Source organism: Medicago sativa, chromosome 4, assembly GCF_051527215.1.
Source record: "Medicago sativa cultivar Bolivia chromosome 4, Bolivia_mono, whole genome shotgun sequence".
Taxonomy (NCBI): Eukaryota; Viridiplantae; Streptophyta; class Magnoliopsida; order Fabales; family Fabaceae; genus Medicago; species Medicago sativa.
The window spans coordinates 31,605,963-31,623,543 of NC_140752.1; the positions used below are offsets into that span (position 1 = coordinate 31,605,963).

At 36.9% G+C, this 17,581-nt stretch overlaps 44 non-coding genes and 6 pseudogenes across 44 annotated transcripts; all 50 read right to left on the reverse strand.

The window, feature by feature from the left end:
* Nucleotides 1–145: 145 nt before the first annotated feature.
* On the reverse strand, nucleotides 146–264 carry LOC146928292 (5S ribosomal RNA). The gene has a single exon (XR_015008846.1). It is a non-coding gene; the product is annotated as a 5S ribosomal RNA (ribosomal RNA).
* Nucleotides 265–493: 229 nt separating this feature from the next.
* Nucleotides 494–612, reverse strand: LOC146928293 (5S ribosomal RNA). Its single transcript, XR_015008920.1, has one exon. It is a non-coding gene; the product is annotated as a 5S ribosomal RNA (ribosomal RNA).
* A 229-nt stretch (nucleotides 613–841) lies between these two features.
* Nucleotides 842–960, reverse strand: LOC146928294 (5S ribosomal RNA). Its single transcript, XR_015009650.1, has one exon. It is a non-coding gene; the product is annotated as a 5S ribosomal RNA (ribosomal RNA).
* A 229-nt stretch (nucleotides 961–1,189) lies between these two features.
* LOC146928295 (5S ribosomal RNA) lies at nucleotides 1,190–1,308 on the reverse strand. The gene has a single exon (XR_015008958.1). It is a non-coding gene; the product is annotated as a 5S ribosomal RNA (ribosomal RNA).
* A 229-nt stretch (nucleotides 1,309–1,537) lies between these two features.
* On the reverse strand, nucleotides 1,538–1,656 carry LOC146928296 (5S ribosomal RNA). The gene has a single exon (XR_015009651.1). It is a non-coding gene; the product is annotated as a 5S ribosomal RNA (ribosomal RNA).
* A 229-nt stretch (nucleotides 1,657–1,885) lies between these two features.
* LOC146928297 (5S ribosomal RNA) lies at nucleotides 1,886–2,004 on the reverse strand. Its single transcript, XR_015009652.1, has one exon. It is a non-coding gene; the product is annotated as a 5S ribosomal RNA (ribosomal RNA).
* A 229-nt stretch (nucleotides 2,005–2,233) lies between these two features.
* LOC146928298 (5S ribosomal RNA) lies at nucleotides 2,234–2,367 on the reverse strand (annotated as a pseudogene).
* Nucleotides 2,368–2,596: 229 nt separating this feature from the next.
* On the reverse strand, nucleotides 2,597–2,715 carry LOC146928299 (5S ribosomal RNA). Its single transcript, XR_015009653.1, has one exon. It is a non-coding gene; the product is annotated as a 5S ribosomal RNA (ribosomal RNA).
* A 238-nt stretch (nucleotides 2,716–2,953) lies between these two features.
* On the reverse strand, nucleotides 2,954–3,072 carry LOC146928300 (5S ribosomal RNA). The gene has a single exon (XR_015008857.1). It is a non-coding gene; the product is annotated as a 5S ribosomal RNA (ribosomal RNA).
* Nucleotides 3,073–3,301: 229 nt separating this feature from the next.
* Nucleotides 3,302–3,420, reverse strand: LOC146928301 (5S ribosomal RNA). Its single transcript, XR_015009654.1, has one exon. It is a non-coding gene; the product is annotated as a 5S ribosomal RNA (ribosomal RNA).
* A 229-nt stretch (nucleotides 3,421–3,649) lies between these two features.
* On the reverse strand, nucleotides 3,650–3,768 carry LOC146928302 (5S ribosomal RNA). The gene has a single exon (XR_015009655.1). It is a non-coding gene; the product is annotated as a 5S ribosomal RNA (ribosomal RNA).
* Nucleotides 3,769–3,997: 229 nt separating this feature from the next.
* Nucleotides 3,998–4,116, reverse strand: LOC146928303 (5S ribosomal RNA). Its single transcript, XR_015009656.1, has one exon. It is a non-coding gene; the product is annotated as a 5S ribosomal RNA (ribosomal RNA).
* Nucleotides 4,117–4,345: 229 nt separating this feature from the next.
* LOC146928304 (5S ribosomal RNA) lies at nucleotides 4,346–4,464 on the reverse strand. Its single transcript, XR_015009657.1, has one exon. It is a non-coding gene; the product is annotated as a 5S ribosomal RNA (ribosomal RNA).
* A 229-nt stretch (nucleotides 4,465–4,693) lies between these two features.
* Nucleotides 4,694–4,812, reverse strand: LOC146928305 (5S ribosomal RNA). Its single transcript, XR_015009658.1, has one exon. It is a non-coding gene; the product is annotated as a 5S ribosomal RNA (ribosomal RNA).
* Nucleotides 4,813–5,041: 229 nt separating this feature from the next.
* LOC146928306 (5S ribosomal RNA) lies at nucleotides 5,042–5,160 on the reverse strand. The gene has a single exon (XR_015008918.1). It is a non-coding gene; the product is annotated as a 5S ribosomal RNA (ribosomal RNA).
* A 229-nt stretch (nucleotides 5,161–5,389) lies between these two features.
* Nucleotides 5,390–5,508, reverse strand: LOC146928307 (5S ribosomal RNA). Its single transcript, XR_015009659.1, has one exon. It is a non-coding gene; the product is annotated as a 5S ribosomal RNA (ribosomal RNA).
* Nucleotides 5,509–5,737: 229 nt separating this feature from the next.
* Nucleotides 5,738–5,856, reverse strand: LOC146928308 (5S ribosomal RNA). The gene has a single exon (XR_015009661.1). It is a non-coding gene; the product is annotated as a 5S ribosomal RNA (ribosomal RNA).
* A 229-nt stretch (nucleotides 5,857–6,085) lies between these two features.
* On the reverse strand, nucleotides 6,086–6,204 carry LOC146928309 (5S ribosomal RNA). The gene has a single exon (XR_015009662.1). It is a non-coding gene; the product is annotated as a 5S ribosomal RNA (ribosomal RNA).
* Nucleotides 6,205–6,433: 229 nt separating this feature from the next.
* LOC146928310 (5S ribosomal RNA) lies at nucleotides 6,434–6,567 on the reverse strand (annotated as a pseudogene).
* A 229-nt stretch (nucleotides 6,568–6,796) lies between these two features.
* Nucleotides 6,797–6,915, reverse strand: LOC146928311 (5S ribosomal RNA). Its single transcript, XR_015009663.1, has one exon. It is a non-coding gene; the product is annotated as a 5S ribosomal RNA (ribosomal RNA).
* Nucleotides 6,916–7,153: 238 nt separating this feature from the next.
* Nucleotides 7,154–7,272, reverse strand: LOC146928312 (5S ribosomal RNA). Its single transcript, XR_015008858.1, has one exon. It is a non-coding gene; the product is annotated as a 5S ribosomal RNA (ribosomal RNA).
* Nucleotides 7,273–7,501: 229 nt separating this feature from the next.
* LOC146928313 (5S ribosomal RNA) lies at nucleotides 7,502–7,620 on the reverse strand. The gene has a single exon (XR_015009664.1). It is a non-coding gene; the product is annotated as a 5S ribosomal RNA (ribosomal RNA).
* A 229-nt stretch (nucleotides 7,621–7,849) lies between these two features.
* Nucleotides 7,850–7,968, reverse strand: LOC146928314 (5S ribosomal RNA). The gene has a single exon (XR_015009665.1). It is a non-coding gene; the product is annotated as a 5S ribosomal RNA (ribosomal RNA).
* Nucleotides 7,969–8,197: 229 nt separating this feature from the next.
* On the reverse strand, nucleotides 8,198–8,316 carry LOC146928315 (5S ribosomal RNA). The gene has a single exon (XR_015009666.1). It is a non-coding gene; the product is annotated as a 5S ribosomal RNA (ribosomal RNA).
* Nucleotides 8,317–8,545: 229 nt separating this feature from the next.
* On the reverse strand, nucleotides 8,546–8,664 carry LOC146928316 (5S ribosomal RNA). The gene has a single exon (XR_015009667.1). It is a non-coding gene; the product is annotated as a 5S ribosomal RNA (ribosomal RNA).
* Nucleotides 8,665–8,893: 229 nt separating this feature from the next.
* LOC146928317 (5S ribosomal RNA) lies at nucleotides 8,894–9,012 on the reverse strand. The gene has a single exon (XR_015009668.1). It is a non-coding gene; the product is annotated as a 5S ribosomal RNA (ribosomal RNA).
* Nucleotides 9,013–9,250: 238 nt separating this feature from the next.
* LOC146928318 (5S ribosomal RNA) lies at nucleotides 9,251–9,369 on the reverse strand. Its single transcript, XR_015008932.1, has one exon. It is a non-coding gene; the product is annotated as a 5S ribosomal RNA (ribosomal RNA).
* Nucleotides 9,370–9,598: 229 nt separating this feature from the next.
* Nucleotides 9,599–9,732, reverse strand: LOC146928319 (5S ribosomal RNA; annotated as a pseudogene).
* A 229-nt stretch (nucleotides 9,733–9,961) lies between these two features.
* On the reverse strand, nucleotides 9,962–10,080 carry LOC146928320 (5S ribosomal RNA). The gene has a single exon (XR_015009669.1). It is a non-coding gene; the product is annotated as a 5S ribosomal RNA (ribosomal RNA).
* Nucleotides 10,081–10,318: 238 nt separating this feature from the next.
* Nucleotides 10,319–10,437, reverse strand: LOC146928321 (5S ribosomal RNA). Its single transcript, XR_015008860.1, has one exon. It is a non-coding gene; the product is annotated as a 5S ribosomal RNA (ribosomal RNA).
* A 229-nt stretch (nucleotides 10,438–10,666) lies between these two features.
* On the reverse strand, nucleotides 10,667–10,785 carry LOC146928322 (5S ribosomal RNA). Its single transcript, XR_015009670.1, has one exon. It is a non-coding gene; the product is annotated as a 5S ribosomal RNA (ribosomal RNA).
* A 229-nt stretch (nucleotides 10,786–11,014) lies between these two features.
* LOC146928323 (5S ribosomal RNA) lies at nucleotides 11,015–11,133 on the reverse strand. Its single transcript, XR_015009672.1, has one exon. It is a non-coding gene; the product is annotated as a 5S ribosomal RNA (ribosomal RNA).
* Nucleotides 11,134–11,362: 229 nt separating this feature from the next.
* On the reverse strand, nucleotides 11,363–11,481 carry LOC146928324 (5S ribosomal RNA). The gene has a single exon (XR_015009673.1). It is a non-coding gene; the product is annotated as a 5S ribosomal RNA (ribosomal RNA).
* A 238-nt stretch (nucleotides 11,482–11,719) lies between these two features.
* On the reverse strand, nucleotides 11,720–11,838 carry LOC146928325 (5S ribosomal RNA). Its single transcript, XR_015008933.1, has one exon. It is a non-coding gene; the product is annotated as a 5S ribosomal RNA (ribosomal RNA).
* Nucleotides 11,839–12,067: 229 nt separating this feature from the next.
* On the reverse strand, nucleotides 12,068–12,201 carry LOC146928326 (5S ribosomal RNA; annotated as a pseudogene).
* A 229-nt stretch (nucleotides 12,202–12,430) lies between these two features.
* Nucleotides 12,431–12,549, reverse strand: LOC146928327 (5S ribosomal RNA). The gene has a single exon (XR_015009674.1). It is a non-coding gene; the product is annotated as a 5S ribosomal RNA (ribosomal RNA).
* A 238-nt stretch (nucleotides 12,550–12,787) lies between these two features.
* On the reverse strand, nucleotides 12,788–12,906 carry LOC146928328 (5S ribosomal RNA). Its single transcript, XR_015008861.1, has one exon. It is a non-coding gene; the product is annotated as a 5S ribosomal RNA (ribosomal RNA).
* Nucleotides 12,907–13,135: 229 nt separating this feature from the next.
* Nucleotides 13,136–13,254, reverse strand: LOC146928329 (5S ribosomal RNA). The gene has a single exon (XR_015009675.1). It is a non-coding gene; the product is annotated as a 5S ribosomal RNA (ribosomal RNA).
* A 238-nt stretch (nucleotides 13,255–13,492) lies between these two features.
* On the reverse strand, nucleotides 13,493–13,611 carry LOC146928330 (5S ribosomal RNA). The gene has a single exon (XR_015008934.1). It is a non-coding gene; the product is annotated as a 5S ribosomal RNA (ribosomal RNA).
* A 238-nt stretch (nucleotides 13,612–13,849) lies between these two features.
* LOC146928331 (5S ribosomal RNA) lies at nucleotides 13,850–13,968 on the reverse strand. The gene has a single exon (XR_015008935.1). It is a non-coding gene; the product is annotated as a 5S ribosomal RNA (ribosomal RNA).
* A 229-nt stretch (nucleotides 13,969–14,197) lies between these two features.
* LOC146928332 (5S ribosomal RNA) lies at nucleotides 14,198–14,331 on the reverse strand (annotated as a pseudogene).
* A 229-nt stretch (nucleotides 14,332–14,560) lies between these two features.
* LOC146928333 (5S ribosomal RNA) lies at nucleotides 14,561–14,679 on the reverse strand. The gene has a single exon (XR_015008808.1). It is a non-coding gene; the product is annotated as a 5S ribosomal RNA (ribosomal RNA).
* A 238-nt stretch (nucleotides 14,680–14,917) lies between these two features.
* On the reverse strand, nucleotides 14,918–15,036 carry LOC146928334 (5S ribosomal RNA). Its single transcript, XR_015008862.1, has one exon. It is a non-coding gene; the product is annotated as a 5S ribosomal RNA (ribosomal RNA).
* A 229-nt stretch (nucleotides 15,037–15,265) lies between these two features.
* LOC146928335 (5S ribosomal RNA) lies at nucleotides 15,266–15,384 on the reverse strand. Its single transcript, XR_015009676.1, has one exon. It is a non-coding gene; the product is annotated as a 5S ribosomal RNA (ribosomal RNA).
* A 238-nt stretch (nucleotides 15,385–15,622) lies between these two features.
* Nucleotides 15,623–15,741, reverse strand: LOC146928336 (5S ribosomal RNA). The gene has a single exon (XR_015008936.1). It is a non-coding gene; the product is annotated as a 5S ribosomal RNA (ribosomal RNA).
* A 229-nt stretch (nucleotides 15,742–15,970) lies between these two features.
* Nucleotides 15,971–16,104, reverse strand: LOC146928337 (5S ribosomal RNA; annotated as a pseudogene).
* Nucleotides 16,105–16,333: 229 nt separating this feature from the next.
* Nucleotides 16,334–16,452, reverse strand: LOC146928338 (5S ribosomal RNA). Its single transcript, XR_015009677.1, has one exon. It is a non-coding gene; the product is annotated as a 5S ribosomal RNA (ribosomal RNA).
* A 238-nt stretch (nucleotides 16,453–16,690) lies between these two features.
* Nucleotides 16,691–16,809, reverse strand: LOC146928339 (5S ribosomal RNA). Its single transcript, XR_015008863.1, has one exon. It is a non-coding gene; the product is annotated as a 5S ribosomal RNA (ribosomal RNA).
* Nucleotides 16,810–17,038: 229 nt separating this feature from the next.
* On the reverse strand, nucleotides 17,039–17,157 carry LOC146928340 (5S ribosomal RNA). The gene has a single exon (XR_015009678.1). It is a non-coding gene; the product is annotated as a 5S ribosomal RNA (ribosomal RNA).
* Nucleotides 17,158–17,386: 229 nt separating this feature from the next.
* On the reverse strand, nucleotides 17,387–17,505 carry LOC146928341 (5S ribosomal RNA). The gene has a single exon (XR_015009679.1). It is a non-coding gene; the product is annotated as a 5S ribosomal RNA (ribosomal RNA).
* Between the last annotated feature and the right edge of the window lie 76 nt (nucleotides 17,506–17,581).

Genomic DNA, 17,581 nt, shown 5'->3' on the forward strand with positions numbered 1-17,581 from the left:
TTGCGTTAATTAACAAAAAAAATGAAATACAATCGAAGTTTATTTTTCAAAAACGACGTAAAATTACGCTAATTAACAAAAAGAACACGAAATTTTGGCAAAAAGAGGTGCAAAGAACACGAAATTTTGGCAAAAAGAGGTGCAACAGGTGCAACACAAGGACTTCCCAGGAGGTCACCCATCCTAGTACTACTCTCGCCCAAGCACGCTTAACTGCGGAGTTCTGATGGGATCCGGTGCATTAGTGCTGGTATGATCGCACCTGAAAGTAAAGCGTTGTAATTGTATATATGCATTTCTAAGTTTATTTTTCATTAAAGACGTCAAATTACGCTAATTAAAGAATAGAGAGTTAGGTTGCGTTAATTAACGAAAAAAATGAAATACAATCGAAGTTTATTTTTCAAAAACGACGTAAAATTACGCTAATTAACAAAAAGAACACGAAATTTTGGCAAAAAGAGGTGCAAAGAACACGAAATTTTGGCAAAAAGAGGTGCAACACAAGGACTTCCCAGGAGGTCACCCATCCTAGTACTACTCTCGCCCAAGCACGCTTAACTGCGGAGTTCTGATGGAATCCGGTGCATTAGTGCTGGTATGATCACACCTGAAAGTAAAGCGTTGTAATTGTATATATGCATTTCTAAGTTTATTTTTCATTAAAGACGTCAAATTACGCTAATTAAAGAATAGAGAGTTAGGTTGCGTTAATTAACGAAAAAAATGAAATACAATCGAAGTTTATTTTTCAAAAACGACGTAAAATTACGCTAATTAACAAAAAGAACACGAAATTTTGGCAAAAAGAGGTGCAAAGAACACGAAATTTTGGCAAAAAGAGGTGCAACACAAGGACTTCCCAGGAGGTCACCCATCCTAGTACTACTCTCGCCCAAGCACGCTTAACTGCGGAGTTCTGATGGGATCCGGTGCATTAGTGCTGGTATGATCGCACCTGAAAGTAAAGCGTTGTAATTGTATATATGCATTTCTAAGTTTATTTTTCATTAAAGACGTCAAATTACGCTAATTAAAGAATAGAGTGTTAGGTTGCGTTAATTAACGAAAAAAATGAAATACAATCGAAGTTTATTTTTCAAAAACGACGTAAAATTACGCTAATTAACAAAAAGAACACGAAATTTTGGCAAAAAGAGGTGCAAAGAACACGAAATTTTGGCAAAAAGAGGTGCAACACAAGGACTTCCCAGGAGGTCACCCATCCTAGTACTACTCTCGCGCAAGCACGCTTAACTGCGGAGTTCTGATGGGATCCGGTGCATTAGTGCTGGTATGATCGCACCTGAAAGTAAAGCGTTGTAATTGTATATATGCATTTCTAAGTTTATTTTTCATTAAAGACGTCAAATTACGCTAATTAAAGAATAGAGAGTTAGGTTGCGTTAATTAACGAAAAAAATGAAATACAATCGAAGTTTATTTTTCAAAAACGACGTAAAATTACGCTAATTAACAAAAAGAACACGAAATTTTGGCAAAAAGAGGTGCAAAGAACACGAAATTTTGGCAAAAAGAGGTGCAACACAAGGACTTCCCAGGAGGTCACCCATCCTAGTACTACTCTCGCCCAAGCACGCTTAACTGCGGAGTTCTGATGGGATCCGGTGCATTAGTGCTGGTATGATCGCACCTGAAAGTAAAGCGTTGTAATTGTATATATGCATTTCTAAGTTTATTTTTCATTAAAGACGTCAAATTACGCTAATTAAAGAATAGAGAGTTAGGTTGCGTTAATTAACGAAAAAAATGAAATACAATCGAAGTTTATTTTTCAAAAACGACGTAAAATTACGCTAATTAACAAAAAGAACACGAAATTTTGGCAAAAAGAGGTGCAAAGAACACGAAATTTTGGCAAAAAGAGGTGCAACACAAGGACTTCCCAGGAGGTCACCCATCCTAGTACTACTCTCGCCCAAGCACGCTTAACTGCGGAGTTCTGATGGGATCCGGTGCATTAGTGCTGGTATGATCGCACCTGAAAGTAAAGCGTTGTAATTGTATATATGCATTTCTAAGTTTATTTTTCATTAAAGACGTCAAATTACGCTAATTAAAGAATAGAGAGTTAGGTTGCGTTAATTAACGAAAAAAATGAAATACAATCGAAGTTTATTTTTCAAAAACGACGTAAAATTACGCTAATTAACAAAAAGAACACGAAATTTTGGCAAAAAGAGGTGCAAAGAACACGAAATTTTGGCAAAAAGAGGTGCAACACAAGGACTTCCCAGGAGGTCACCCATCCTAGTACTACTCTCGCCCAAGCACGCTTAACTGCGGAACGCTTAACTGCGGAGTTCTGATGGGATCCGGTGCATTAGTGCTGGTATGATCGCACCTGAAAGTAAAGCGTTGTAATTGTATATATGCATTTCTAAGTTTATTTTTCATTAAAGACGTCAAATTACGCTAATTAAAGAATAGAGTGTTAGGTTGCGTTAATTAACGAAAAAAATGAAATACAATCGAAGTTTATTTTTCAAAAACGACGTAAAATTACGCTAATTAACAAAAAGAACACGAAATTTTGGCAAAAAGAGGTGCAAAGAACACGAAATTTTGGCAAAAAGAGGTGCAACACAAGGACTTCCCAGGAGGTCACCCATCCTAGTACTACTCTCGCCCAAGCACGCTTAACTGCGGAGTTCTGATGGGATCCGGTGCATTAGTGCTGGTATGATCGCACCTGAAAGTAAAGCGTTGTAATTGTATATATGCATTTCTAAGTTTATTTTTCATTAAAGACGTCAAATTACGCTAATTAAAGAATAGAGTGTTAGGTTGCGTTAATTAACGAAAAAAATGAAATACAATCGAAGTTTATTTTTCAAAAACGACGTAAAATTACGCTAATTAACAAAAAGAACACGAAATTTTGGCAAAAAGAGGTGCAAAGAACACGAAATTTTGGCAAAAAGAGGTGCAACAGGTGCAACACAAGGACTTCCCAGAAGGTCACCCATCCTAGTACTACTCTCGCCCAAGCACGCTTAACTGCGGAGTTCTGATGGGATCCGGTGCATTAGTGCTGGTATGATCGCACCTGAAAGTAAAGCGTTGTAATTGTATATATGCATTTCTAAGTTTATTTTTCATTAAAGACGTCAAATTACGCTAATTAAAGAATAGAGTGTTAGGTTGCGTTAATTAACGAAAAAATTGAAATACAATCGAAGTTTATTTTTCAAAAACGACGTAAAATTACGCTAATTAACAAAAAGAACACGAAATTTTGGCAAAAAGAGGTGCAAAGAACACGAAATTTTGGCAAAAAGAGGTGCAACACAAGGACTTCCCAGGAGGTCACCCATCCTAGTACTACTCTCGCCCAAGCACGCTTAACTGCGGAGTTCTGATGGGATCCGGTGCATTAGTGCTGGTATGATCGCACCTGAAAGTAAAGCGTTGTAATTGTATATATGCATTTCTAAGTTTATTTTTCATTAAAGACGTCAAATTACGCTAATTAAAGAGTAGAGAGTTAGGTTGCGTTAATTAACGAAAAAAATGAAATACAATCGAAGTTTATTTTTCAAAAACGACGTAAAATTACGCTAATTAACAAAAAGAACACGAATTTTTGGCAAAAAGAGGTGCAAAGAACACGAAATTTTGGCCAAAAGAGGTGCAACACAAGGACTTCCCAGGAGGTCACCCATCCTAGTACTACTCTCGCCCAAGCACGCTTAACTGCGGAGTTCTGATGGGATCCGGTGCATTAGTGCTGGTATGATCGCACCTGAAAGTAAAGCGTTGTAATTGTATATATGCATTTCTAAGTTTATTTTTCATTAAAGACGTCAAATTACGCTAATTAAAGAATAGAGAGTTAGGTTGCGTTAATTAACGAAAAAAATGAAATACAATCGAAGTTTATTTTTCAAAAACGACGTAAAATTACGCTAATTAACAAAAAGAACACGAAATTTTGGCAAAAAGAGGTGCAAAGAACACGAAATTTTGGCAAAAAGAGGTGCAACACAAGGACTTCCCAGGAGGTCACCCATCCTAGTACTACTCTCGCCCAAGCACGCTTAACTGCGGAGTTCTGATGGGATCCGGTGCATTAGTGCTGGTATGATCGCACCTGAAAGTAAAGCGTTGTAATTGTATATATGCATTTCTAAGTTTATTTTTCATTAAAGACGTCAAATTACGCTAATTAAAGAATAGAGAGTTAGGTTGCGTTAATTAACGAAAAAAATGAAATACAATCGAAGTTTATTTTTCAAAAACGACGTAAAATTACGCTAATTAACAAAAAGAACACGAAATTTTGGCAAAAAGAGGTGCAAAGAACACGAAATTTTGGCAAAAAGAGGTGCAACACAAGGACTTCCCAGGAGGTCACCCATCCTAGTACTACTCTCGCCCAAGCACGCTTAACTGCGGAGTTCTGATGGGATCCGGTGCATTAGTGCTGGTATGATCGCACCTGAAAGTAAAGCGTTGTAATTGTATATATGCATTTCTAAGTTTATTTTTCATTAAAGACGTCAAATTACGCTAATTAAAGAATAGAGTGTTAGGTTGCGTTAATTAACGAAAAAAATGAAATACAATCGAAGTTTATTTTTCAAAAACGACGTAAAATTACGCTAATTAACAAAAAGAACACGAAATTTTGGCAAAAAGAGGTGCAAAGAACACGAAATTTTGGCAAAAAGAGGTGCAACACAAGGACTTCCCAGGAGGTCACCCATCCTAGTACTACTCTCGCCCAAGCACGCTTAACTGCGGAGTTCTGATGGGATCCGGTGCATTAGTGCTGGTATGATCGCACCTGAAAGTAAAGCGTTGTAATTGTATATATGCATTTCTAAGTTTATTTTTCATTAAAGACGTCAAATTACGCTAATTAAAGAATAGAGTGTTAGGTTGCGTTAATTAACGAAAAAAATGAAATACAATCGAAGTTTATTTTTCAAAAACGACGTAAAATTACGCTAATTAACAAAAAGAACACGAAATTTTGGCAAAAAGAGGTGCAAAGAACACGAAATTTTGGCAAAAAGAGGTGCAACACAAGGACTTCCCAAGAGGTCACCCATCCTAGTACTACTCTCGCCCAAGCACGCTTAACTGCGGAGTTCTGATGGGATCTGGTGCATTAGTGCTGGTATGATCGCACCTGAAAGTAAAGCGTTGTAATTGTATATATGCATTTCTAAGTTTATTTTTCATTAAAGACGTCAAATTACGCTAATTAAAGAATAGAGAGTTAGGTTGCGTTAATTAACGAAAAAAATGAAATACAATCGAAGTTTATTTTTCAAAAACGACGTAAAATTACGCTAATTAACAAAAAGAACACGAAATTTTGGCAAAAAGAGGTGCAAAGAACACGAAATTTTGGCAAAAAGAGGTGCAACACAAGGACTTCCCAGGAGGTCACCCATCCTAGTACTACTCTCGCCCAAGCACGCTTAACTGCGGAGTTCTGATGGGATCCGGTGCATTAGTGCTGGTATGATCGCACCTGAAAGTAAAGCGTTGTAATTGTATATATGCATTTCTAAGTTTATTTTTCATTAAAGACGTCAAATTACGCTAATTAAAGAATAGAGAGTTAGGTTGCGTTAATTAACGAAAAAAATGAAATACAATCGAAGTTTATTTTTCAAAAACGACGTAAAATTACGCTAATTAACAAAAAGAACACGAAATTTTGGCAAAAAGAGGTGCAAAGAACACGAAATTTTGGCAAAAAGAGGTGCAACACAAGGACTTCCCAGGAGGTCACCCATCCTAGTACTACTCTCGCCCAAGCACGCTTAACTGCGGAGTTCTGATGGGATCCGGTGCATTAGTGCTGGTATGATCGCACCTGAAAGTAAAGCGTTGTAATTGTATATATGCATTTCTAAGTTTATTTTTCATTAAAGACGTCAAATTACGATAATTAAAGAATAGAGAGTTAGGTTGCGTTAATTAACGAAAAAAATGAAATACAATCGAAGTTTATTTTTCAAAAACGACGTAAAATTACGCTAATTAACAAAAAGAACACGAAATTTTGGCAAAAAGAGGTGCAAAGAACACGAAATTTTGGCAAAAAGAGGTGCAACACAAGGACTTCCCAGGAGGTCACCCATCCTAGTACTACTCTCGCCCAAGCACGCTTAACTGCGGAGTTCTGATGGGATCCGGTGCATTAGTGCTGGTATGATCGCACCTGAAAGTAAAGCGTTGTAATTGTATATATGCATTTCTAAGTTTATTTTTCATTAAAGACGTCAAATTACGATAATTAAAGAATAGAGAGTTAGGTTGCGTTAATTAACGAAAAAAATGAAATACAATCGAAGTTTATTTTTCAAAAACGACGTAAAATTACGCTAATTAACAAAAAGAACACGAAATTTTGGCAAAAAGAGGTGCAAAGAACACGAAATTTTGGCAAAAAGAGGTGCAACACAAGGACTTCCCAGGAGGTCACCCATCCTAGTACTACTCTCGCCCAAGCACGCTTAACTGCGGAACGCTTAACTGCGGAGTTCTGATGGGATCCGGTGCATTAGTGCTGGTATGATCGCACCTGAAAGTAAAGCGTTGTAATTGTATATATGCATTTCTAAGTTTATTTTTCATTAAAGACGTCAAATTACGCTAATTAAAGAATAGAGTGTTAGGTTGCGTTAATTAACGAAAAAAATGAAATACAATCGAAGTTTATTTTTCAAAAACGACGTAAAATTACGCTAATTAACAAAAAGAACACGAAATTTTGGCAAAAAGAGGTGCAAAGAACACGAAATTTTGGCAAAAAGAGGTGCAACACAAGGACTTCCCAGGAGGTCACCCATCCTAGTACTACTCTCGCCCAAGCACGCTTAACTGCGGAGTTCTGATGGGATCCGGTGCATTAGTGCTGGTATGATCGCACCTAAAAGTAAAGCGTTGTAATTGTATATATGCATTTCTAAGTTTATTTTTCATTAAAGACGTCAAATTACGCTAATTAAAGAATAGAGTGTTAGGTTGCGTTAATTAACGAAAAAAATGAAATACAATCGAAGTTTATTTTTCAAAAACGACATAAAATTACGCTAATTAACAAAAAGAACACGAAATTTTGGCAAAAAGAGGTGCAAAGAACACGAAATTTTGGCAAAAAGAGGTGCAACAGGTGCAACACAAGGACTTCCCAGAAGGTCACCCATCCTAGTACTACTCTCGCCCAAGCACGCTTAACTGCGGAGTTCTGATGGGATCCGGTGCATTAGTGCTGGTATGATCGCACCTGAAAGTAAAGCGTTGTAATTGTATATATGCATTTCTAAGTTTATTTTTCATTAAAGACGTCAAATTACGCTAATTAAAGAATAGAGTGTTAGGTTGCGTTAATTAACGAAAAAAATGAAATACAATCGAAGTTTATTTTTCAAAAACGACGTAAAATTACGCTAATTAACAAAAAGAACACGAAATTTTGGCAAAAAGAGGTGCAAAGAACACGAAATTTTGGCAAAAAGAGGTGCAACACAAGGACTTCCCAGGAGGTCACCCATCCTAGTACTACTCTCGCCCAAGCACGCTTAACTGCGGAGTTCTGATGGGATCCGGTGCATTAGTGCTGGTATGATCGCACCTGAAAGTAAAGCGTTGTAATTGTATATATGCATTTCTAAGTTTATTTTTCATTAAAGACGTCAAATTACGCTAATTAAAGAGTAGAGAGTTAGGTTGCGTTAATTAACGAAAAAAATGAAATACAATCGAAGTTTATTTTTCAAAAACGACGTAAAATTACGCTAATTAACAAAAAGAACACGAATTTTTGGCAAAAAGAGGTGCAAAGAACACGAAATTTTGGCCAAAAGAGGTGCAACACAAGGACTTCCCAGGAGGTCACCCATCCTAGTACTACTCTCGCCCAAGCACGCTTAACTGCGGAGTTCTGATGGGATCCGGTGCATTAGTGCTGGTATGATCGCACCTGAAAGTAAAGCGTTGTAATTGTATATATGCATTTCTAAGTTTATTTTTCATTAAAGACGTCAAATTACGCTAATTAAAGAATAGAGAGTTAGGTTGCGTTAATTAACGAAAAAAATGAAATACAATCGAAGTTTATTTTTCAAAAACGACGTAAAATTACGCTAATTAACAAAAAGAACACGAAATTTTGGCAAAAAGAGGTGCAAAGAACACGAAATTTTGGCAAAAAGAGGTGCAACACAAGGACTTCCCAGGAGGTCACCCATCCTAGTACTACTCTCGCCCAAGCACGCTTAACTGCGGAGTTCTGATGGGATCCGGTGCATTAGTGCTGGTATGATCGCACCTGAAAGTAAAGCGTTGTAATTGTATATATGCATTTCTAAGTTTATTTTTCATTAAAGACGTCAAATTACGCTAATTAAAGAATAGAGAGTTAGGTTGCGTTAATTAACGAAAAAAATGAAATACAATCGAAGTTTATTTTTCAAAAACGACGTAAAATTACGCTAATTAACAAAAAGAACACGAAATTTTGGCAAAAAGAGGTGCAAAGAACACGAAATTTTGGCAAAAAGAGGTGCAACACAAGGACTTCCCAGGAGGTCACCCATCCTAGTACTACTCTCGCCCAAGCACGCTTAACTGCGGAGTTCTGATGGGATCCGGTGCATTAGTGCTGGTATGATCGCACCTGAAAGTAAAGCGTTGTAATTGTATATATGCATTTCTAAGTTTATTTTTCATTAAAGACGTCAAATTACGCTAATTAAAGAATAGAGTGTTAGGTTGCGTTAATTAACGAAAAAAATGAAATACAATCGAAGTTTATTTTTCAAAAACGACGTAAAATTACGCTAATTAACAAAAAGAACACGAAATTTTGGCAAAAAGAGGTGCAAAGAACACGAAATTTTGGCAAAAAGAGGTGCAACACAAGGACTTCCCAGGAGGTCACCCATCCTAGTACTACTCTCGCCCAAGCACGCTTAACTGCGGAGTTCTGATGGGATCCGGTGCATTAGTGCTGGTATGATCGCACCTGAAAGTAAAGCGTTGTAATTGTATATATGCATTTCTAAGTTTATTTTTCATTAAAGACGTCAAATTACGCTAATTAAAGAATAGAGTGTTAGGTTGCGTTAATTAACGAAAAAAATGAAATACAATCGAAGTTTATTTTTCAAAAACGACGTAAAATTACGCTAATTAACAAAAAGAACACGAAATTTTGGCAAAAAGAGGTGCAAAGAACACGAAATTTTGGCAAAAAGAGGTGCAACACGTGCAACACAAGGACTTCCCAGGAGGTCACCCATCCTAGTACTACTCTCGCCCAAGCACGCTTAACTGCGGAGTTCTGATGGGATCCGGTGCATTAGTGCTGGTATGATCGCACCTGAAAGTAAAGCGTTGTAATTGTATATATGCATTTCTAAGTTTATTTTTCATTAAAGACGTCAAATTACGCTAATTAAAGAATAGAGTGTTAGGTTGCGTTAATTAACGAAAAAAATGAAATACAATCGAAGTTTATTTTTCAAAAACGACGTAAAATTACGCTAATTAACAAAAAGAACACGAAATTTTGGCAAAAAGAGGTGCAAAGAACACGAAATTTTGGCAAAAAGAGGTGCAACACAAGGACTTCCCAGGAGGTCACCCATCCTAGTACTACTCTCGCCCAAGCACGCTTTACTGCGGAACGCTTAACTGCGGAGTTCTGATGGGATCCGGTGCATTAGTGCTGGTATGATCGCACCTGAAAGTAAAGCGTTGTAATTGTATATATGCATTTCTAAGTTTATTTTTCATTAAAGACGTCAAATTACGCTAATTAAAGAATAGAGTGTTAGGTTGCGTTAATTAACGAAAAAAATGAAATACAATCGAAGTTTATTTTTCAAAAACGACGTAAAATTACGCTAATTAACAAAAAGAACACGAAATTTTGGCAAAAAGAGGTGCAAAGAACACGAAATTTTGGCAAAAAGAGGTGCAACACAAGGACTTCCCAGGAGGTCACCCATCCTAGTACTACTCTCGCCCAAGCACGCTTAACTGCGGAGTTCTGATGGGATCCGGTGCATTAGTGCTGGTATGATCGCACCTGAAAGTAAAGCGTTGTAATTGTATATATGCATTTCTAAGTTTATTTTTCATTAAAGACGTCAAATTACGCTAATTAAAGAATAGAGTGTTAGGTTGCGTTAATTAACGAAAAAAATGAAATACAATCGAAGTTTATTTTTCAAAAACGACGTAAAATTACGCTAATTAACAAAAAGAACACGAAATTTTGGCAAAAAGAGGTGCAAAGAACACGAAATTTTGGCAAAAAGAGGTGCAACAGGTGCAACACAAGGACTTCCCAGAAGGTCACCCATCCTAGTACTACTCTCGCCCAAGCACGCTTAACTGCGGAGTTCTGATGGGATCCGGTGCATTAGTGCTGGTATGATCGCACCTGAAAGTAAAGCGTTGTAATTGTATATATGCATTTCTAAGTTTATTTTTCATTAAAGACGTCAAATTACGCTAATTAAAGAATAGAGTGTTAGGTTGCGTTAATTAACGAAAAAAATGAAATACAATCGAAGTTTATTTTTCAAAAACGACGTAAAATTACGCTAATTAACAAAAAGAACACGAAATTTTGGCAAAAAGAGGTGCAAAGAACACGAAATTTTGGCAAAAAGAGGTGCAACACAAGGACTTCCCAGGAGGTCACCCATCCTAGTACTACTCTCGCCCAAGCACGCTTAACTGCGGAGTTCTGATGGGATCCGGTGCATTAGTGCTGGTATGATCGCACCTGAAAGTAAAGCGTTGTAATTGTATATATGCATTTCTAAGTTTATTTTTCATTAAAGACGTCAAATTACGCTAATTAAAGAGTAGAGAGTTAGGTTGCGTTAATTAACGAAAAAAATGAAATACAATCGAAGTTTATTTTTCAAAAACGACGTAAAATTACGCTAATTAACAAAAAGAACACGAATTTTTGGCAAAAAGAGGTGCAAAGAACACGAAATTTTGGCCAAAAGAGGTGCAACACAAGGACTTCCCAGGAGGTCACCCATCCTAGTACTACTCTCGCCCAAGCACGCTTAACTGCGGAGTTCTGATGGGATCCGGTGCATTAGTGCTGGTATGATCGCACCTGAAAGTAAAGCGTTGTAATTGTATATATGCATTTCTAAGTTTATTTTTCATTAAAGACGTCAAATTACGCTAATTAAAGAATAGAGAGTTAGGTTGCGTTAATTAACGAAAAAAATGAAATACAATCGAAGTTTATTTTTCAAAAACGACGTAAAATTACGCTAATTAACAAAAAGAACACGAAATTTTGGCAAAAAGAGGTGCAAAGAACACGAAATTTTGGCAAAAAGAGGTGCAACACAAGGACTTCCCAGGAGGTCACCCATCCTAGTACTACTCTCGCCCAAGCACGCTTAACTGCGGAGTTCTGATGGGATCCGGTGCATTAGTGCTGGTATGATCGCACCTGAAAGTAAAGCGTTGTAATTGTATATATGCATTTCTAAGTTTATTTTTCATTAAAGACGTCAAATTACGCTAATTAAAGAATAGAGAGTTAGGTTGCGTTAATTAACGAAAAAAATGAAATACAATCGAAGTTTATTTTTCAAAAACGACGTAAAATTACGCTAATTAACAAAAAGAACACGAAATTTTGGCAAAAAGAGGTGCAAAGAACACGAAATTTTGGCAAAAAGAGGTGCAACACGTGCAACACAAGGACTTCCCAGGAGGTCACCCATCCTAGTACTACTCTCGCCCAAGCACGCTTAACTGCGGAGTTCTGATGGGATCCGGTGCATTAGTGCTGGTATGATCGCACCTGAAAGTAAAGCGTTGTAATTGTATATATGCATTTCTAAGTTTATTTTTCATTAAAGACGTCAAATTACGCTAATTAAAGAATAGAGTGTTAGGTTGCGTTAATTAACGAAAAAAATGAAATACAATCGAAGTTTATTTTTCAAAAACGACGTAAAATTACGCTAATTAACAAAAAGAACACGAAATTTTGGCAAAAAGAGGTGCAAAGAACACGAAATTTTGGCAAAAAGAGGTGCAACACAAGGACTTCCCAGGAGGTCACCCATCCTAGTACTACTCTCGCCCAAGCACGCTTAACTGCGGAACGCTTAACTGCGGAGTTCTGATGGGATCCGGTGCATTAGTGCTGGTATGATCGCACCTGAAAGTAAAGCGTTGTAATTGTATATATGCATTTCTAAGTTTATTTTTCATTAAAGACGTCAAATTACGCTAATTAAAGAATAGAGTGTTAGGTTGCGTTAATTAACGAAAAAAATGAAATACAATCGAAGTTTATTTTTCAAAAACGACGTAAAATTACGCTAATTAACAAAAAGAACACGAAATTTTGGCAAAAAGAGGTGCAAAGAACACGAAATTTTGGCAAAAAGAGGTGCAACACAAGGACTTCCCAGGAGGTCACCCATCCTAGTACTACTCTCGCCCAAGCACGCTTAACTGCGGAGTTCTGATGGGATCCGGTGCATTAGTGCTGGTATGATCGCACCTGAAAGTAAAGCGTTGTAATTGTATATATGCATTTCTAAGTTTATTTTTCATTAAAGACGTCAAATTACGCTAATTAAAGAATAGAGTGTTAGGTTGCGTTAATTAACGAAAAAAATGAAATACAATCGAAGTTTATTTTTCAAAAACGACGTAAAATTACGCTAATTAACAAAAAGAACACGAAATTTTGGCAAAAAGAGGTGCAAAGAACACGAAATTTTGGCAAAAAGAGGTGCAACAGGTGCAACACAAGGACTTCCCAGAAGGTCACCCATCCTAGTACTACTCTCGCCCAAGCACGCTTAACTGCGGAGTTCTGATGGGATCCGGTGCATTAGTGCTGGTATGATCGCACCTGAAAGTAAAGCGTTGTAATTGTATATATGCATTTCTAAGTTTATTTTTCATTAAAGACGTCAAATTACGCTAATTAAAGAATAGAGTGTTAGGTTGCGTTAATTAACGAAAAAAATGAAATACAATCGAAGTTTATTTTTCAAAAACGACGTAAAATTACGCTAATTAACAAAAAGAACACGAAATTTTGGCAAAAAGAGGTGCAAAGAACACGAAATTTTGGCAAAAAGAGGTGCAACACAAGGACTTCCCAGGAGGTCACCCATCCTAGTACTACTCTCGCCCAAGCACGCTTAACTGCGGAGTTCTGATGGGATCCGGTGCATTAGTGCTGGTATGATCGCACCTGAAAGTAAAGCGTTGTAATTGTATATATGCATTTCTAAGTTTATTTTTCATTAAAGACGTCAAATTACGCTAATTAAAGAGTAGAGAGTTAGGTTGCGTTAATTAACGAAAAAAATGAAATACAATCGAAGTTTATTTTTCAAAAACGACGTAAAATTACGCTAATTAACAAAAAGAACACGAATTTTTGGCAAAAAGAGGTGCAAAGAACACGAAATTTTGGCCAAAAGAGGTGCAACACGTGCAACACAAGGACTTCCCAGGAGGTCACCCATCCTAGTACTACTCTCGCCCAAGCACGCTTAACTGCGGAGTTCTGATGGGATCCGGTGCATTAGTGCTGGTATGATCGCACCTGAAAGTAAAGCGTTGTAATTGTATATATGCATTTCTAAGTTTATTTTTCATTAAAGACGTCAAATTACGCTAATTAAAGAATAGAGTGTTAGGTTGCGTTAATTAACGAAAAAAATGAAATACAATCGAAGTTTATTTTTCAAAAACGACGTAAAATTACGCTAATTAACAAAAAGAACACGAAATTTTGGCAAAAAGAGGTGCAAAGAACACGAAATTTTGGCAAAAAGAGGTGCAACACGTGCAACACAAGGACTTCCCAGGAGGTCACCCATCCTAGTACTACTCTCGCCCAAGCACGCTTAACTGCGGAGTTCTGATGGGATCCGGTGCATTAGTGCTGGTATGATCGCACCTGAAAGTAAAGCGTTGTAATTGTATATATGCATTTCTAAGTTTATTTTTCATTAAAGACGTCAAATTACGCTAATTAAAGAATAGAGTGTTAGGTTGCGTTAATTAACGAAAAAAATGAAATACAATCGAAGTTTATTTTTCAAAAACGACGTAAAATTACGCTAATTAACAAAAAGAACACGAAATTTTGGCAAAAAGAGGTGCAAAGAACACGAAATTTTGGCAAAAAGAGGTGCAACACAAGGACTTCCCAGGAGGTCACCCATCCTAGTACTACTCTCGCCCAAGCACGCTTAACTGCGGAACGCTTAACTGCGGAGTTCTGATGGGATCCGGTGCATTAGTGCTGGTATGATCGCACCTGAAAGTAAAGCGTTGTAATTGTATATATGCATTTCTAAGTTTATTTTTCATTAAAGACGTCAAATTACGCTAATTAAAGAATAGAGTGTTAGGTTGCGTTAATTAACGAAAAAAATGAAATACAATCGAAGTTTATTTTTCAAAAACGACGTAAAATTACGCTAATTAACAAAAAGAACACGAAATTTTGGCAAAAAGAGGTGCAAAGAACACGAAATTTTGGCAAAAAGAGGTGCAACACAAGGACTTCCCAGGAGGTCACCCATCCTAGTACTACTCTCGCCCAAGCACGCTTAACTGCGGAGTTCTGATGGGATCCGGTGCATTAGTGCTGGTATGATTGCACCTGAAAGTAAAGCGTTGTAATTGTATATATGCATTTCTAAGTTTATTTTTCATTAAAGACGTCAAATTACGCTAATTAAAGAATAGAGTGTTAGGTTGCGTTAATTAACGAAAAAAATGAAATACAATCGAAGTTTATTTTTCAAAAACGACGTAAAATTACGCTAATTAACAAAAAGAACACGAAATTTTGGCAAAAAGAGGTGCAAAGAACACGAAATTTTGGCAAAAAGAGGTGCAACAGGTGCAACACAAGGACTTCCCAGAAGGTCACCCATCCTAGTACTACTCTCGCCCAAGCACGCTTAACTGCGGAGTTCTGATGGGATCCGGTGCATTAGTGCTGGTATGATCGCACCTGAAAGTAAAGCGTTGTAATTGTATATATGCATTTCTAAGTTTATTTTTCATTAAAGACGTCAAATTACGCTAATTAAAGAATAGAGTGTTAGGTTGCGTTAATTAACGAAAAAAATGAAATACAATCGAAGTTTATTTTTCAAAAACGACGTAAAATTACGCTAATTAACAAAAAGAACACGAAATTTTGGCAAAAAGAGGTGCAAAGAACACGAAATTTTGGCAAAAAGAGGTGCAACACAAGGACTTCCCAGGAGGTCACCCATCCTAGTACTACTCTCGCCCAAGCACGCTTAACTGCGGAGTTCTGATGGGATCCGGTGCATTAGTGCTGGTATGATCGCACCTGAAAGTAAAGCGTTGTAATTGTATATATGCATTTCTAAGTTTATTTTTCATTAAAGACGTCAAATTACGCTAATTAAAGAGTAGAGAGTTAGGTTGCGTTAATTAACGAAAAAAATGAAATACAATCGAAGTTTATTTTTCAAAAACGACGTAAAATTACGCTAATTAACAAAAAGAACACGAATTTTTGGCAAAAAGAGGTGCAAAGAACACGAAATTTTGGCCAAAAGAGGTGCAACACGTGCAACACAAGGACTTCCCAGGAGGTCACCCATCCTAGTACTACTCTCGCCCAAGCACGCTTAACTGCGGAGTTCTGATGGGATCCGGTGCATTAGTGCTGGTATGATCGCACCTGAAAGTAAAGCGTTGTAATTGTATATATGCATTTCTAAGTTTATTTTTCATTAAAGACGTCAAATTACGCTAATTAAAGAATAGAGTGTTAGGTTGCGTTAATTAACGAAAAAAATGAAATACAATCGAAGTTTATTTTTCAAAAACGACGTAAAATTACGCTAATTAACAAAAAGAACACGAAATTTTGGCAAAAAGAGGTGCAAAGAACACGAAATTTTGGCAAAAAGAGGTGCAACACAAGGACTTCCCAGGAGGTCACCCATCCTAGTACTACTCTCGCCCAAGCACGCTTAACTGCGGAACGCTTAACTGCGGAGTTCTGATGGGATCCGGTGCATTAGTGCTGGTATGATCGCACCTGAAAGTAAAGCGTTGTAATTGTATATATGCATTTCTAAGTTTATTTTTCATTAAAGACGTCAAATTACGCTAATTAAAGAATAGAGTGTTAGGTTGCGTTAATTAACGAAAAAAATGAAATACAATCGAAGTTTATTTTTCAAAAACGACGTAAAATTACGCTAATTAACAAAAAGAACACGAAATTTTGGCAAAAAGAGGTGCAAAGAACTAGAAATTTTGGCAAAAAGAGGTGCAACACAAGGACTTCCCAGGAGGTCACCCATCCTAGTACTACTCTCGCCCAAGCACGCTTAACTGCGGAGTTCTGATGGGATCCGGTGCATTAGTGCTGGTATGATCGCACCTGAAAGTAAAGCGTTGTAATTGTATATATGCATTTCTAAGTTTATTTTTCATTAAAGACGTCAAATTACGCTAATTAAAGAATAGAGTGTTAGGTTGCGTTAATTAACGAAAAAAATGAAATACAATCGAAGTTTATTTTTCAAAAACGACGTAAAATTACGCTAATTAACAAAAAGAACACGAAATTTTGGCAAAAAGAGGTGCAAAGAACACGAAATTTTGGCAAAAAGAGGTGCAACAGGTGCAACACAAGGACTTCCCAGAAGGTCACCCATCCTAGTACTACTCTCGCCCAAGCACGCTTAACTGCGGAGTTCTGATGGGATCCGGTGCATTAGTGCTGGTATGATCGCACCTGAAAGTAAAGCGTTGTAATTGTATATATGCATTTCTAAGTTTATTTTTCATTAAAGACGTCAAATTACGCTAATTAAAGAATAGAGTGTTAGGTTGCGTTAATTAACGAAAAAAATGAAATACAATCGAAGTTTATTTTTCAAAAACGACGTAAAATTAAGCTAATTAACAAAAAGAACACGAAATTTTGGCAAAAAGAGGTGCAAAGAACACGAAATTTTGGCAAAAAGAGGTGCAACACAAGGACTTCCCAGGAGGTCACCCATCCTAGTACTACTCTCGCCCAAGCACGCTTAACTGCGGAGTTCTGATGGGATCCGGTGCATTAGTGCTGGTATGATCGCACCTGAAAGTAAAGCGTTGTAATTGTATATATGCATTTCTAAGTTTATTTTTCATTAAAGACGTCAAATTACGCTAATTAAAGAGTAGAGAGTTAGGTTGCGTTAATTAACGAAAAAAATGAAATACAATCGAAGTTTATTTTTCAAAAACGACGTAAAATTACGCTAATTAACAAAAAGAACACGAATTTTTGGCAAAAAGAGGTGCAAAGAACACGAAATTTTGGCCAAAAGAGGTGCAACACAAGGACTTCCCAGGAGGTCACCCATCCTAGTACTACTCTCGCCCAAGCACGCTTAACTGCGGAGTTCTGATGGGATCCGGTGCATTAGTGCTGGTATGATCGCACCTGAAAGTAAAGCGTTGTAATTGTATATATGCATTTCTAAGTTTATTTTTCATTAAAGACGTCAAATTACGCTAATTA